We start from the raw sequence: 15,453 nt of genomic DNA, 5'->3' as shown, positions 1-15,453 counted from the left end.
AGTTAGAATCCCTCAGGGACCAGCGCAATAAATTGCTAACACTTGAAAGTGCTGTTTGTGTCCTTGAGCGCACTGTGCAAATCGAGCAACAAAAGTTAAACGACATGGAAGGCAGAGCCAGACGCAATGATATTATTCTATTTGGGGTGTCAAAGGGCGCGAATGAAACAAAAGCAGATATTGAAATTAAAGTAATAAAGGCAATTTCTCTGAGCAGATGGGCGTTTCTGTGACATCACTGGAAAGAATACACAGAGTTGGGCAAAGTAAGGATGGCCGAAACAGGCCCGTTATCATGAGGCTGTATGACTTCAATGAAAAATTAGTCATATTTAAGAATTTCAGCAAACTGAAACGTACCAGTGTAAGTGTTTCCGGCTACTAGTCACAGGCAAATCTGCACAAAAGAAAACTTTTTTCTGGGAATCCGCTCAGACCAATAAGGATGCGAGGGCGAAAGTTAAGCTCGTGCATGATAAACTGATTATCAATAGCACTGCCTATGTCTGGGACCTGAAAACAAATACCCATGTAAAGCTGCCAGCCACACAAGGGCAAGCATACAGTTCTAATGAGTGACACAAGCAAAAACATGAATTTAGAATACTAAACATAAATGCGAGAAGCATCGCAAATAAATCAGGAGTCCTCGAATGTTCAACGATACTACACAATCCCCACGTGACTGAGACGTGACCGCATCAATATGATCCGCACACACAGATCAAACTGAGGTGAAGGAGTGGCACTGTTCATCACGAACACACTACAGTACGAACCCTTGCCCTTTATTACCGTGTGGCGTAAACTAATTTTAAGCGATTTGATATTAGTAATTGGGGTCATTTATAGGCCACCAGCCAGCCCTGTTGAGTAATTCCAGAAGATTGACGAACATTTAAGCGCTGTTACTAACAACAGAAGCAGAATTATACTTGTAGTAGACTTTAATTTACCAAGTGTAAATTGGGAAGCACGAGTTCCCGGGCCTACAGATAGGACTCACGGTGACGCTATGTTAGAGATTATGACGAAGTACGGTCTTATTCAAATGGTTGATAAGCCCACACACACGCAAGGAAACTCTCATTCTCTGTTGGATTTAATATTTTTTTTTTTTCTGCGGAGGCCTTTGATTGTACAATAGATATTGAAGGTGGTGTTTGTCACCATAAAAGTGTACTTGCTACCATTAATGTTAGCAAGAAGTGTGCCTCAAAACACAAGACGCTGAACATTTACAATTTCCGTGCTGCCGTTCAGTTATTGACTACTTGGAATGTGCCTCTGATATGATACCACGAAATGATAGCGTTGAAAACCTGTGGCATTACTTCGTCTCAGCTGTAAAGTATCTCTTGAGGCGGTTTGTACTGCTGGAAAACAAAAGCGGCCACGAAAACCGAATCCTTGGATTACTCGAAATGTTACCAATTTAAAACGCCGTCTACAACGTGCGCGGAAAAAGCAGCCGAAACAGTGCACTGTAATTGCCACTCTCAGTGCGCAGGTACGAAACGAATTGAAGGAAGCCAAAACGCATTTCCTTTCTACAACATTGGCAGAATATATGCACAGCGCTCCCCAAAAATGTTGGAGGTGTATCTCTGGCTCTAACACAACGATAAATGGCACTTTGTGCTTCGAGCCAAAATTAGTCGCCGAAGCCTTTATTATATTTTTTGTGTCAGTATTTACTCCGAAACAGCATTTACATTCAACGAAAGCGCCCAGCAACCAGCAGCATGAAGGCATAGCCATATCACGAGAAGGTATTCTTTCATTACTCTTAAAACTAGATTCCAAGAAGACACCTCGTCCTGATAACATACCTAACGAATTTTTTGAAGCGTTACTGCATGAATTTTCTGTTTTCAGAGATGATGTTCATAGCCTCATTACGTGATAGCACTGTACCGGGTGACTGGTTGTTAGCAATGATGTGTCTGTTTTAAAATCTAGTGATAAATTTGACGTTTAAAATTACCGTCCTATATCTATCACATGTTCTGTATGCAAAATGTTAGATCATATAATATCCAACTACCTTGTAGAATACATTGATAGTAATCACCCTTTTTATAGTAAACAGCATGGCTTCCGCAGCCGTCTCGACAATAGCGGAACTCTTTGAAATTACTCATGCTTTTGCAACAGCCAGAAACTCAAAAGAGCGAATTGATGTCATTGCTATAGATCTTTTGAAAGCATTTGACAATTCGACATTCGACAAGAGGAATGCCATGCTCTGCAGAAACTTGTGCGCGCGCGGACAGCAAGCGTGTCAACGCCGTTCGCGGCACCGGTCATGGTGTAGCGCCATATCTTTACGAGGCGCACCGCTTCCGGCGGCAGCGCCGAGTTTCGACCGAAAAACGCCCGCTGATATGGTGCGTGTCAACAGAGTTTCCGCGAAGGGTTTGCCGACCAGCGCCCGTGGCAATCGCCGCCCGACGCAGCCGCCATTGTCAGACGGCGAGGACCACGGTCGGCAAAGTGTCTCGCAGCACGTATTGGCCACTTGTGTGACGACTGCGCGCCGTGAAGGATAAATGCATATTCACATCCTGCAGTCAAAAGCGGTCGCAAGTGCGTAAAGATGATTGACACAAAGGAGAGTGCAAAGGGCAGAAAAGCGTTCTTAACTGAGAAACACTCAATCACTCTGTGTTTCCGCACGCCTTGTGTCAAGCATGGATTAGCGACTAGAGCAAGCAAGCATGTTAATAATCGCGAAAATGCTCCGCTGGAATTCACTTCATCCCGTTTATCTCGACTCCGAGACGGAAGTGAAATATATCTGAAAGGTCCACAAGAGGTGGAGAGATTATGTGCTAGGCTTCAACGCACCGAATCTCGACGCAACCTACATGGGGGGAGGGCTCCAGACCAAGTTCAGCAATCTGGGCTTCTCTCAAAAAATTTTACCGGCCTGTTTCCTTCTCAGAAATAAAGCCTAAGAGTACAATGATCACTGAAGGGTGCGATTTCAGAGGTCACGTGAACGATTAAAAAGCTGCGATGTAATCACTGTTTCGCGGCTTTATTTCAACGCTGAAGCCAGCCTGAATTTAGGGCCGGAATGATAAGGAATGACCAACAGCGATTACAATGGAGTTCCTCCATGACTTGCGCCGCCTACGTAGCAATCTTTGACGTCACACCAATTGTTCGAGAGTTGAAACATAAACTGACAAAGCTTGGTAAAGCAAGGTCTCTTTACTTGCGGTACAGGCGAATACGGCGTCGAGGTGTAGCTATACCAGTGTCAAACGCATCACTACGAAGAAATAGAAAATCATTTAACGTGAACTGACATCGCACACCACATAGCCGTGCTTTGTGCTATGCCGCCATCGTAACGAAGCTAAACCTAATTTCACCCCACGGGGCCAATAAAAGCCTTCGTAGTTTTTTCTGCTGCCTCAGGTTTTGATACGGCGCCTAACTGCATAACTTCTTTGGCGTCATTCGTCCAGGTGTATAGCTGATCCATTTTCGAATGTAAGTTCAATCGGGAAAAAAGGAGCGAAATTACCATTTTCAGAATCCCCATGTTCTTGGCCTCAAAGGACAATCGAGTCATCCCAGATTTCCCGCTTTTCTTTTTTTTTCCTACCGCATAAAGATTTGTGGCACCTCATAGTCGGCCCTCGGGAAGCCTTCAACTGCTAGCGGGCTTTACTGCTACCCTCGGCCCACGGCTGGAATCAGGCGCGCCAATCATGTGGTTGCACACTTTGGCAACTCACTCTCTTCCGCTTCCCCTTACCTATTGCAGAGTATGCGCACACCGTTGCGTGCACATATGGGGCGCCAGAAAGAAAAGGCGAATGATGAAGTCGCTGGGGGAAGGTGCAGTGCAGCAAACGTTTAATTGTGGATCAGTCCGGTCCTCCGACAGATTCCGAAGCCGAACGACGTGCACAGTGAGGTGGACAGCAACGCAAAGGAAGACAGCGCGAACGCGAGTCAATCGATGCAAACGTCGTAACGAAGCATTAAGCCTAAGCACAGCGGAAAAGACAGAGTTATCTTGCTAAACGGAATCCGGGAACAGATGAAGAAGGAGAAAAATGGTTGCGTGCACATGGAGCTTCCAGAAAGAAAAGGCGAATGATGAAGTCGCCGCAGAAACGTGCATTGCAGCAAACATTTAATAGTGGTTCAAACCGGTCCCCCGACAGATTCCGAAGCCGAACGACATGCACGGTGAGGTGGACAGCAACGCAAAGGAAGACAGCGCGAACGCGAGTCAATCGATGCAAACGTCGTAACGAAGTATTAAGTCGAAGCACAGCTGAAAAGACAGAGTTATCTTGCTAAACGGAATCCGGGAACAGATGAAGAGCGAGAAAAGGGGTTGCCTGCACATGGAGCTTCCAGGAAGAAAAGGCGAATGATGAAGTCGCCGCTGAAACGTGCATTGCAGCAAACATTTAATCGTGGTTCAATCCGGTCCTCCGACAGATTCCGAAGCCGAACGACATGCACGGTGAGGTGGACAGCAACGCAAAGGAAGACAGCGCGAACGCGAGTCAATCGATGCAAACGTCGTAACGAAGTATTAAGTCGAAGCACAGCTGAAAAGACAGAGTTATCTTGCTAAACGGAATCCGGGAACAGATGAAGAAGGAGAAAAATGGTTGCGTGCACATGGAGCTTCCAGAAAGAAAAGGCGAATGATGAAGTCGCCACAGGCCCGTGCATTGCAGCAAACATTTAATAGTGGTTCAAACCGGTCCTCCGACAGATTCCGAAGCCGAACGACATGCATGCACGGTGAGGTGGACAGCAACGCAAAGGAAGACAGCGCGAACGCGAGTCAATCGATGCAAACGTCGTAACGAAGCATTAAGCCTAAGCACAGCGGAAAAGACAGAGTTATCTTGCTAAACGGAATCCGGGAACAGATGAAGAAGGAGAAAAATGGTTGCGTGCACATGGAGCTTCCAGAAAGAAAAGGCGAATGATGAAGTCGCCGCAGAAACGTGCATTGCAGCAAACATTTAATAGTGGTTCAAACCGGTCCCCCGACAGATTCCGAAGCCGAACGACATGCACGGTGAGGTGGACAGCAACGCAAAGGAAGACAGCGCGAACGCGAGTCAATCGATGCAAACGTCGTAACGAAGTATTAAGTCGAAGCACAGCTGAAAAGACAGAGTTATCTTGCTAAACGGAATCCGGGAACAGATGAAGAGCGAGAAAAGGGGTTGCCTGCACATGGAGCTTCCAGGAAGAAAAGGCGAATGATGAAGTCGCCGCAGAAACGTGCATTGCAGCAAACATTTAATCGTGGTTCAATCCGGTCCTCCGACAGATTCCGAAGCCGAACGACATGCACGGTGAGGTGGACAGCAACGCAAAGGAAGACAGCGCGAACGCGAGTCAATCGATGCAAACGTCGTAACGAAGTATTAAGTCGAAGCACAGCTGAAAAGACAGAGTTATCTTGCTAAACGGAATCCGGGAACAGATGAAGAAGGAGAAAAATGGTTGCGTGCACATGGAGCTTCCAGAAAGAAAAGGCGAATGATGAAGTCGCCGCAGAAACGTGCATTGCATCAAACGTTTAATCGTGGTTCAATCCGGTCCTCCGACAGATTCCGAAGCCGAACGACATGCACGGTGAGGTGGACAGCAACGCAAAGGAAGACAGCGCGAACGCGAGTCAATCGATGCAAACGTCGTAACGAAGTATTAAGTCGAAGCACAGCTGAAAAGACAGAGTTATCTTGCTAAACGGAATCCGGGAACAGATGAAGAAGGAGAAAAATGGTTGCGTGCACATGGAGCTTCCTGAAAGAAAAGGCGAATGATGAAGTCGCCGCAGAAACGTGCATTGCAGCAAACATTTAATAGTGGTTCAATCCGGTCCTCCGACAGATTCCGAAGCCGAACGACATGCACGGTGAGGTGGACAGCAACGCAAAGGAAGACAGCGCGAACGCGAGTCAATCGATGCAAACGTCGTAACGAAGTATTAAGTCGAAGCACAGCTGAAAAGACAGAGTTATCTTGCTAAACGGAATCCGGGAACAGATGAAGAAGGAGAAAAATGGTTGCGTGCACATGGAGCTTCCAGAAAGAAAAGGCGAATGATGAAGTCGCCGCAGAAACGTGCATTGCAGCAAACATTTAATCGTGGTTCAATCCGGTCCTCCGACAGATTCCGAAGCCGAACGACATGCACGGTGAGGTGGACAGCAACGCAAAGGAAGACAGCGCGAACGCGAGTCAATCGATGCAAACGTCGTAACGAAGTATTAAGTCGAAGCACAGCTGAAAAGACAGAGTTATCTTGCTAAACGGAATCCGGGAACAGATGAAGAGCGAGAAAAGGGGTTGCCTGCACATGGAGCTTCCAGGAAGAAAAGGCGAATGATGAAGTCGCCGCAGAAACGTGCATTGCAGCAAACATTTAATAGTGGTTCAATCCGGTCCTCCGACAGATTCCGAAGCCGAACGACATGCACGGTGAGGTGGACAGCAACGCAAAGGAAGACAGCGCGAACGCGAGTCAATCGATGCAAACGTCGTAACGAAGTATTAAGTCGAAGCACAGCTGAAAAGACAGAGTTATCTTGCTAAACGGAATCCGGGAACAGATGAAGAGCGAGAAAAGGGGTTGCCTGCACATGGAGCTTCCAGGAAGAAAAGGCGAATGATGAAGTCGCCGCAGAAACGTGCATTGCAGCAAACATTTAATCGTGGTTCAATCCGGTCCTCCGACAGATTCCGAAGCCGAACGACATGCACGGTGAGGTGGACAGCAACGCAAAGGAAGACAGCGCGAACGCGAGTCAATCGATGCAAACGTCGTAACGAAGTATTAAGTCGAAGCACAGCTGAAAAGACAGAGTTATCTTGCTAAACGGAATCCGGGAACAGATGAAGAGCGAGAAAAGGGGTTGCCTGCACATGGAGCTTCCAGGAAGAAAAGGCGAATGATGAAGTCGCCGCAGAAACGTGCATTGCAGCAAACATTTAATCGTGGTTCAATCCGGTCCTCCGACAGATTCCGAAGCCGAACGACATGCACGGTGAGGTGGACAGCAACGCAAAGGAAGACAGCGCGAACGCGAGTCAATCGATGCAAACGTCGTAACGAAGTATTAAGTCGAAGCACAGCTGAAAAGACAGAGTTATCTTGCTAAACGGAATCCGGGAACAGATGAAGAGCGAGAAAAGGGGTTGCCTGCACATGGAGCTTCCAGGAAGAAAAGGCGAATGATGAAGTCGCCGCAGAAACGTGCATTGCAGCAAACATTTAATCGTGGTTCAATCCGGTCCTCCGACAGATTCCGAAGCCGAACGACATGCACGGTGAGGTGGACAGCAACGCAAAGGAAGACAGCGCGAACGCGAGTCAATCGATGCAAACGTCGTAACGAAGTATTAAGTCGAAGCACAGCTGAAAAGACAGAGTTATCTTGCTAAACGGAATCCGGGAACAGATGAAGAAGGAGAAAAATGGTTGCGTGCACATGGAGCTTCCAGAAAGAAAAGGCGAATGATGAAGTCGCCACAGGCCCGTGCATTGCAGCAAACATTTAATAGTGGTTCAAACCGGTCCTCCGACAGATTCCGAAGCCGAACGACATGCATGCACGGTGAGGTGGACAGCAACGCAAAGGAAGACAGCGCGAACGCGAGTCAATCGATGCAAACGTCGTAACGAAGCATTAAGCCTAAGCACAGCGGAAAAGACAGAGTTATCTTGCTAAACGGAATCCGGGAACAGATGAAGAAGGAGAAAAATGGTTGCGTGCACATGGAGCTTCCAGAAAGAAAAGGCGAATGATGAAGTCGCCGCAGAAACGTGCATTGCAGCAAACATTTAATAGTGGTTCAAACCGGTCCCCCGACAGATTCCGAAGCCGAACGACATGCATGCACGGTGAGGTGGACAGCAACGCAAAGGAAGACAGCGCGAACGCGAGTCAATCGATGCAAACGTCGTAACGAAGTATTAAGTCGAAGCACAGCTGAAAAGACAGAGTTATCTTGCTAAACGGAATCCGGGAACAGATGAAGAGCGAGAAAAGGGGTTGCCTGCACATGGAGCTTCCAGGAAGAAAAGGCGAATGATGAAGTCGCCGCAGAAACGTGCATTGCATCAAACGTTTAATCGTGGTTCAATCCGGTCCTCCGACAGATTCCGAAGCCGAACGACATGCACGGTGAGGTGGACAGCAACGCAAAGGAAGACAGCGCGAACGCGAGTCAATCGATGCAAACATCGTAACGAAGTATTAAGTCGAAGCACAGCTGAAAAGACAGAGTTATCTTGCTAAACGGAATCCGGGAACAGATGAAGAGCGAGAAAAGGGGTTGCCTGCACATGGAGCTTCCAGGAAGAAAAGGCGAATGATGAAGTCGCCGCAGAAACGTGCATTGCATCAAACGTTTAATCGTGGTTCAATCCGGTCCTCCGACAGATTCCGAAGCCGAACGACATGCACGGTGAGGTGGACAGCAACGCAAAGGAAGACAGCGCGAACGCGAGTCAATCGATGCAAACGTCGTAACGAAGTATTAAGTCGAAGCACAGCTGAAAAGACAGAGTTATCTTGCTAAACGGAATCCGGGAACAGATGAAGAGCGAGAAAAGGGGTTGCCTGCACATGGAGCTTCCAGGAAGAAAAGGCGAATGATGAAGTCGCCGCAGAAACGTGCATTGCATCAAACGTTTAATCGTGGTTCAATCCGGTCCTCCGACAGATTCCGAAGCCGAACGACATGCACGGTGAGGTGGACAGCAACGCAAAGGAAGACAGCGCGAACGCGAGTCAATCGATGCAAACGTCGTAACGAAGTATTAAGTCGAAGCACAGCTGAAAAGACAGATTTATCTTGCTAAACGGAATCCGGGAACAGATGAAGAAGGAGAAAAAGGGTTGCGTGCACATGGAGCTTCCAGGAAGAAAAGGCGAATGATGAAGTCGACACAGGCCCGTGCATTGCAGCAAACATTTAATAGTGGTTCAAACCGGTCCTCCGACAGATTCCGAAGCCGAACGACGTGCACAGTGAGGTGGACAGCAACGCAAAGGAAGACAGCGCGAACTTGGGTCAATCGATGCAGACGTCGTAACGAAGTATTAAGTCGAAGCACAGCTGAAAAGACAGAGTTATCTTGCTAAACGGAATCCGGGAACAGATGAAGAAGGAGAAAAAGGGTTGCGTGCACATGGAGCTTCCAGAAAGAAAAGGCGAATGATGAAGTCGCCACAGGCCCGTGCATTGCAGCAAACATTTAATAGTGGTTCAAACCGGTCCTCCGACAGATTCCGAAGCCGAACGACGTGCACAGTGAGGTGGACAGCAACGCAAAGGAAGACAGCGCGAACGCGAGTCAATCGATGCAAACGTCGTAACGAAGTATTAAGTCGAAGCACAGCTGAAAAGACAGAGTTATCTTGCTAAACGGAATCCGGGAACAGATGAAGAGCGAGAAAAGGGGTTGCCTGCACATGGAGCTTCCAGGAAGAAAAGGCGAATGATGAAGTCGCCGCAGAAACGTGCATTGCATCAAACGTTTAATCGTGGTTCAATCCGGTCCCCCGACAGATTCCGAAGCCGAACGACATCCACGGTGAGGGGGACAGCAACCCAAAGGAAGACAGCGCGAACGTAAGTCAATCGATGCAAACGTCGTAACGAAGCATTAAGCCGAAGCACAGCTGAAAAGACAGAGTTATCTTGCTAAACGGAATCCGGGAACAGATGAAGAAGGAGAAAAAGGGTTGCGTGCACATGGAGCTTCCAGAAAGAAAAGGCGAATGATGAAGTCGCCACAGGCCCGTGCATTGCAGCAAACATTTAATAGTGGCTCAAACCGGTCCTCCGACAGATTCCGAAGCCGAACGACATGCACGGTGAGGTGGACAGCAACGCAAAGGAAGACAGCGCGAACGCGAGTCAATCGATGCAAACGTCGTAACGAAGTATTAAGTCGAAGCACAGCTGAAAAGACAGAGTTATCTTGCTAAACGGAATCCGGGAACAGATGAAGAGCGAGAAAAGGGGTTGCCTGCACATGGAGCTTCCAGAAAGAAATGGCGAATGATGAAGTCGCGGCAGAAACGTGCATTGCAACAAACGTTTAATAGTGGTTCAACCCGGTCCTCCGACAGATTCCGAAGCCGAACGACATCCACGGTGAGGGGGACAGCGACCCAAAGGAAGACAGCGCGAACGTAAGTCAATCGATGCAAACGTCGTAACGAAGCATTAAGCCGAAGCAGAGCTGAAAAGACAGAGTTATCTTGCTAAACGGAATCCGGGAACAGATGAAGAGCGAGAAAAGGGGTTGCGTGCACATGGAGCTTCCAGAAAGAAAAGGCGAATGATGAAGTCGCCACAGGCCCGTGCATTGCAGCAAACATTTAATAGTGGCTCAAACCGGTCCTCCGACAGATTCCGAAGCCGAACGACATGCACGGTGAGGTGGACAGCAACGCAAAGGAAGACAGCGCGAACGCGAGTCAATCGATGCAAACGTCGTAACGAAGTATTAAGTCGAAGCACAGCTGAAAAGACAGAGTTATCTTGCTAAACGGAATCCGGGAACAGATGAAGAAGGAGAAAAAGGGTTGCGTGCACATGGAGCTTCCAGAAAGAAAAGGCGAATGATGAAGTCGCCACAGGCCCGTGCATTGCAGCAAACATTTAATAGTGGTTCAAACCGGTCCTCCGACAGATTCCGAAGCCGAACGACATCCACGGTGAGGGGGACAGCGACCCAAAGGAAGACAGCGCGAACGTAAGTCAATCGATGCAAACGTCGTAACGAAGCATTAAGCCGAAGCAGAGCTGAAAAGACAGAGTTATCTTGCTAAACGGAATCCGGGAACAGATGAAGAAGGAGAAAAAGGGTTGCGTGCACATGGAGCTTCCAGAAAGAAAAGGCGAATGATGAAGTCGCCACAGGCCCGTGCATTGCAGCAAACATTTAATAGTGGCTCAAACCGGTCCTCCGACAGATTCCGAAGCCGAACGACATGCACGGTGAGGTGGACAGCAACGCAAAGGAAGACAGCGCGAACGCGAGTCAATCGATGCAAACGTCGTAACGAAGTATTAAGTCGAAGCACAGCTGAAAAGACAGAGTTATCTTGCTAAACGGAATCCGGGAACAGATGAAGAAGGAGAAAAAGGGTTGCGTGCACATGGAGCTTCCAGAAAGAAAAGGCGAATGATGAAGTCGCCACAGGCCCGTGCATTGCAGCAAACATTTAATAGTGGTTCAAACCGGTCCTCCGACAGATTCCGAAGCCGAACGACATGCACGGTGAGGTGGACAGCAACGCAAAGGAAGACAGCGCGAACGTAAGTCAATCGATGCAAACGTCGTAACGAAGCATTAAGCCGAAGCACAGCTGAAAAGACAGAGTTATCTTGCTAAACGGAATCCGGGAACAGATGAAGAAGGAGAAAAAGGGTTGCGTGCACATGGAGCTTCCAGAAAGAAAAGGCGAATGATGAAGTCGCCACAGGCCCGTGCATTGCAGCAAACATTTAATAGTGGCTCAAACCGGTCCTCCGACAGATTCCGAAGCCGAACGACATGCACGGTGAGGTGGACAGCAACGCAAAGGAAGACAGCGCGAACGCGAGTCAATCGATGCAAACGTCGTAACGAAGTATTAAGTCGAAGCACAGCTGAAAAGACAGAGTTATCTTGCTAAACGGAATGCGGGAACAGATGAAGAAGGAGAAAAAGGGTTGCGTGCACATGGAGCTTCCAGAAAGAAAAGGCGAATGATGAAGTCGCCACAGGCCCGTGCATTGCAGCAAACATTTAATAGTGGTTCAAACCGGTCCTCCGACAGATTCCGAAGCCGAACGACATCCACGGTGAGGGGGACAGCGACCCAAAGGAAGACAGCGCGAACGTAAGTCAATCGATGCAAACGTCGTAACGAAGCATTAAGCCGAAGCAGAGCTGAAAAGACAGAGTTATCTTGCTAAACGGAATCCGGGAACAGATGAAGAGCGAGAAAAGGGGTTGCCTGCACATGGAGCTTCCAGAAAGAAAAGGCGAATGATGAAGTCGCGGCACAAACGTGCATTGCATCAAGCGTTTAATCATGGTTCAATCCGGTCCTCCGACAGATTCCGAAGCCGAACGACATCCACGGTGAGGGGGACAGCGACCCAAAGGAAGACAGCGCGAACGTAAGTCAATCGATGCAAACGTCGTAACGAAGCATTAAGCCGAAGCACAGCTGAAAAGACAGAGTTATCTTGCTAAACGGAATCCGGGAACAGATGAAGAGCGAGAAAAGGGATTGCCTGCACATGGAGCTTCCAGAAAGAAATGGCGAATGATGAAGTCGCGGCAGAAACGTGCATTGCATCAAGCGTTTAATCATGGTTCAATCCGGTCCCCCGACAGATTCCGAAGCCGAACGACATCCACGGTGAGGGGGACAGCAACCCAAAGGAAGACAGCGCGAACGTAAGTCAATCGATGCAAACGTCGTAACGAAGCATTAAGCCGAAGCAGAGCTGAAAAGACAGAGTTATCTTGCTAAACGGAATCCGGGAACAGATGAAGAGCGAGAAAAGGGGTTGCCTGCACATGGAGCTTCCAGAAAGAAAAGGCGAATGATGAAGTCGCGGCAGAAACGTGCATTGCATCAAGCGTTTAATCATGGTTCAATCCGGTCCTCCGACAGATTCCGAAGCCGAACGACATCCACGGTGAGGGGGACAGCAACCCAAAGGAAGACAGCGCGAACGTGAGTCAATCGATGCAAACGTCGTAACGAAGCATTAAGCCGAAGCAGAGCTGCAAAGACAGAGTTATCTTGCTAAACGGAATCCGGGAACAGATGAAGAGCGAGAAAAGGGGTTGCCTGCACATGGAGCTTCCAGAAAGAAAAGGCGAATGATGAAGTCGCGGCAGAAACGTGCATTGCATCAAGCGTTTAATCATGGTTCAATCCGGTCCTCCGACAGATTCCGAAGCCGAACGACATGCACGGTGAGGTGGACAGCAACGCAAAGGAAGACAGCGCGAACGTGAGTCAATCGATGCAAACGTCGTAACGAAGCATTAAGCCGAAGCAGAGCTGCAAAGACAGAGTTATCTTGCTAAACGGAATCCGGGAACAGATGAAGAGCGAGAAAAGGGGTTGCCTGCACATGGAGCTTCCAGAAAGAAAAGGCGAATGATGAAGTCGCGGCAGAAACGTGCATTGCATCAAGCGTTTAATCATGGTTCAATCCGGTCCTCCGACAGATTCCGAAGCCGAACGACATGCACGGTGAGGTGGACAGCAACGCAAAGGAAGACAGCGCGAACGTGAGTCAATCGATGCAAACGTCGTAACGAAGCATTAAGCCGAAGCAGAGCTGCAAAGACAGAGTTATCTTGCTAAACGGAATCCGGGAACAGATGAAGAGCGAGAAAAGGGGTTGCCTGCACATGGAGCTTCCAGAAAGAAAAGGCGAATGATGAAGTCGCGGCACAAACGTGCATTGCATCAAGCGTTTAATCATGGTTCAATCCGGTCCTCCGACAGATTCCGAAGCCGAACGACATCCACGGTGAGGGGGACAGCGACCCAAAGGAAGACAGCGCGAACGTAAGTCAATCGATGCAAACGTCGTAACGAAGCATTAAGCCGAAGCACAGCTGAAAAGACAGAGTTATCTTGCTAAACGGAATCCGGGAACAGATGAAGAGCGAGAAAAGGGATTGCCTGCACATGGAGCTTCCAGAAAGAAATGGCGAATGATGAAGTCGCGGCAGAAACGTGCATTGCATCAAGCGTTTAATCATGGTTAAATCCGGTCCCCCGACAGATTCCGAAGCCGAACGACATCCACGGTGAGGGGGACAGCAACCCAAAGGAAGACAGCGCGAACGTAAGTCAATCGATGCAAACGTCGTAACGAAGCATTAAGCCGAAGCAGAGCTGAAAAGACAGAGTTATCTTGCTAAACGGAATCCGGGAACAGATGAAGAGCGAGAAAAGGGGTTGCCTGCACATGGAGCTTCCAGGAAGAAAAGGCGAATGATGAAGTCGCGGCAGAAACGTGCATTGCATCAAGCGTTTAATCATGGTTCAATCCGGTCCTCCGACAGATTCCGAAGCCGAACGACATGCACGGTGAGGTGGACAGCAACGCAAAGGAAGACAGCGCGAACGTGAGTCAATCGATGCAAACGTCGTAACGAAGCATTAAGCCGAAGCAGAGCTGCAAAGACAGAGTTATCTTGCTAAACGGAATCCGGGAACAGATGAAGAGCGAGAAAAGGGGTTGCCTGCACATGGAGCTTCCAGAAAGAAAAGGCGAATGATGAAGTCGCGGCAGAAACGTGCATTGCATCAAGCGTTTAATCATGGTTCAATCCGGTCCTCCGACAGATTCCGAAGCCGAACGACATGCACGGTGAGGTGGACAGCAACGCAAAGGAAGACAGCGCGAACGTGAGTCAATCGATGCAAACGTCGTAACGAAGCATTAAGCCGAAGCAGAGCTGCAAAGACAGAGTTATCTTGCTAAACGGAATCCGGGAACAGATGAAGAGCGAGAAAAGGGGTTGCCTGCACATGGAGCTTCCAGAAAGAAAAGGCGAATGATGAAGTCGCGGCAGAAACGTGCATTGCATCAAGCGTTTAATCATGGTTCAATCCGGTCCTCCGACAGATTCCGAAGCCGAACGACATCCACGGTGAGGGGGACAGCAACCCAAAGGAAGACAGCGCGAACGTGAGTCAATCGATGCAAACGTCGTAACGAAGCATTAAGCCGAAGCAGAGCTGAAAAGACAGAGTTATCTTGCTAAACGGAATCCGGGAACAGATGAAGAGCGAGAAAAGGGGTTGCCTGCACATGGAGCTTCCAGAAAGAAAAGGCGAATGATGAAGTCGCGGCAGAAACGTGCATTGCATCAAGCGTTTAATCATGGTTCAATCCGGTCCCCCGACAGATTCCGAAGCCGAACGACATCCACGGTGAGGGGGACAGCAACCCAAAGGAAGACAGCGCGAACGTAAGTCAATCGATGCAAACGTCGTAACGAAGCATTAAGCCGAAGCACAGCTGAAAAGACAGAGTTATCTTGCTAAACGGAATCCGGGAACAGATGAAGAGCGAGAAAAGGGGTTGCCTGCACATGGAGCTTCCAGAAAGAAAAAGCGAATGATGAAGTCGCGGCAGAAACGTGTATTGCATCAAGCGTTTAATTATGGTTCAATCCGGTCCTCCGACAGATTCCGAAGCCGAACGACATGCACGGTGAGGTGGACAGCAACGCAAAGGAAGACAGCGCGAACGTGAGTCAATCGATGCAAACGTCGTAACGAAGCATTAAGCCGAAGCAGAGCTGCAAAGACAGAGTTATCTTGCTAAACGGAATCCGGGAACAGATGAAGAAGGAGAAAAAGGGTTGCGTGCACATGGAGCTTCCAGGAAGAAAAGGCGAATGAT

The 15,453-nt window shown here is 48.7% G+C and overlaps 1 protein-coding gene and 1 long non-coding RNA gene across 2 annotated transcripts in view; one reads left to right on the top strand and one right to left on the bottom strand.

Annotated features, from left to right (window-relative positions):
* Positions 1–15,453, bottom strand: part of hh (hedgehog signaling protein) — a 190,918-nt gene that overhangs the window by 45,851 nt on the left and 129,614 nt on the right. The gene's annotated exons all lie outside the window — the stretch shown is intronic.
* Positions 12,412–13,577, top strand: LOC144094352 (uncharacterized). The gene is made up of 3 exons (XR_013306493.1): positions 12,412–12,469; positions 12,690–12,752; positions 13,539–13,577. It is a non-coding gene; the product is annotated as an uncharacterized LOC144094352 (long non-coding RNA).

The sequence above is a fragment of the Amblyomma americanum genome, chromosome 6 (genome assembly GCF_052857255.1).
Source record: "Amblyomma americanum isolate KBUSLIRL-KWMA chromosome 6, ASM5285725v1, whole genome shotgun sequence".
NCBI lineage: Eukaryota > Metazoa > Arthropoda > Arachnida > Ixodida > Ixodidae > Amblyomma > Amblyomma americanum.
This window is presented reverse-complemented; position numbering and strand designations above follow the sequence as displayed.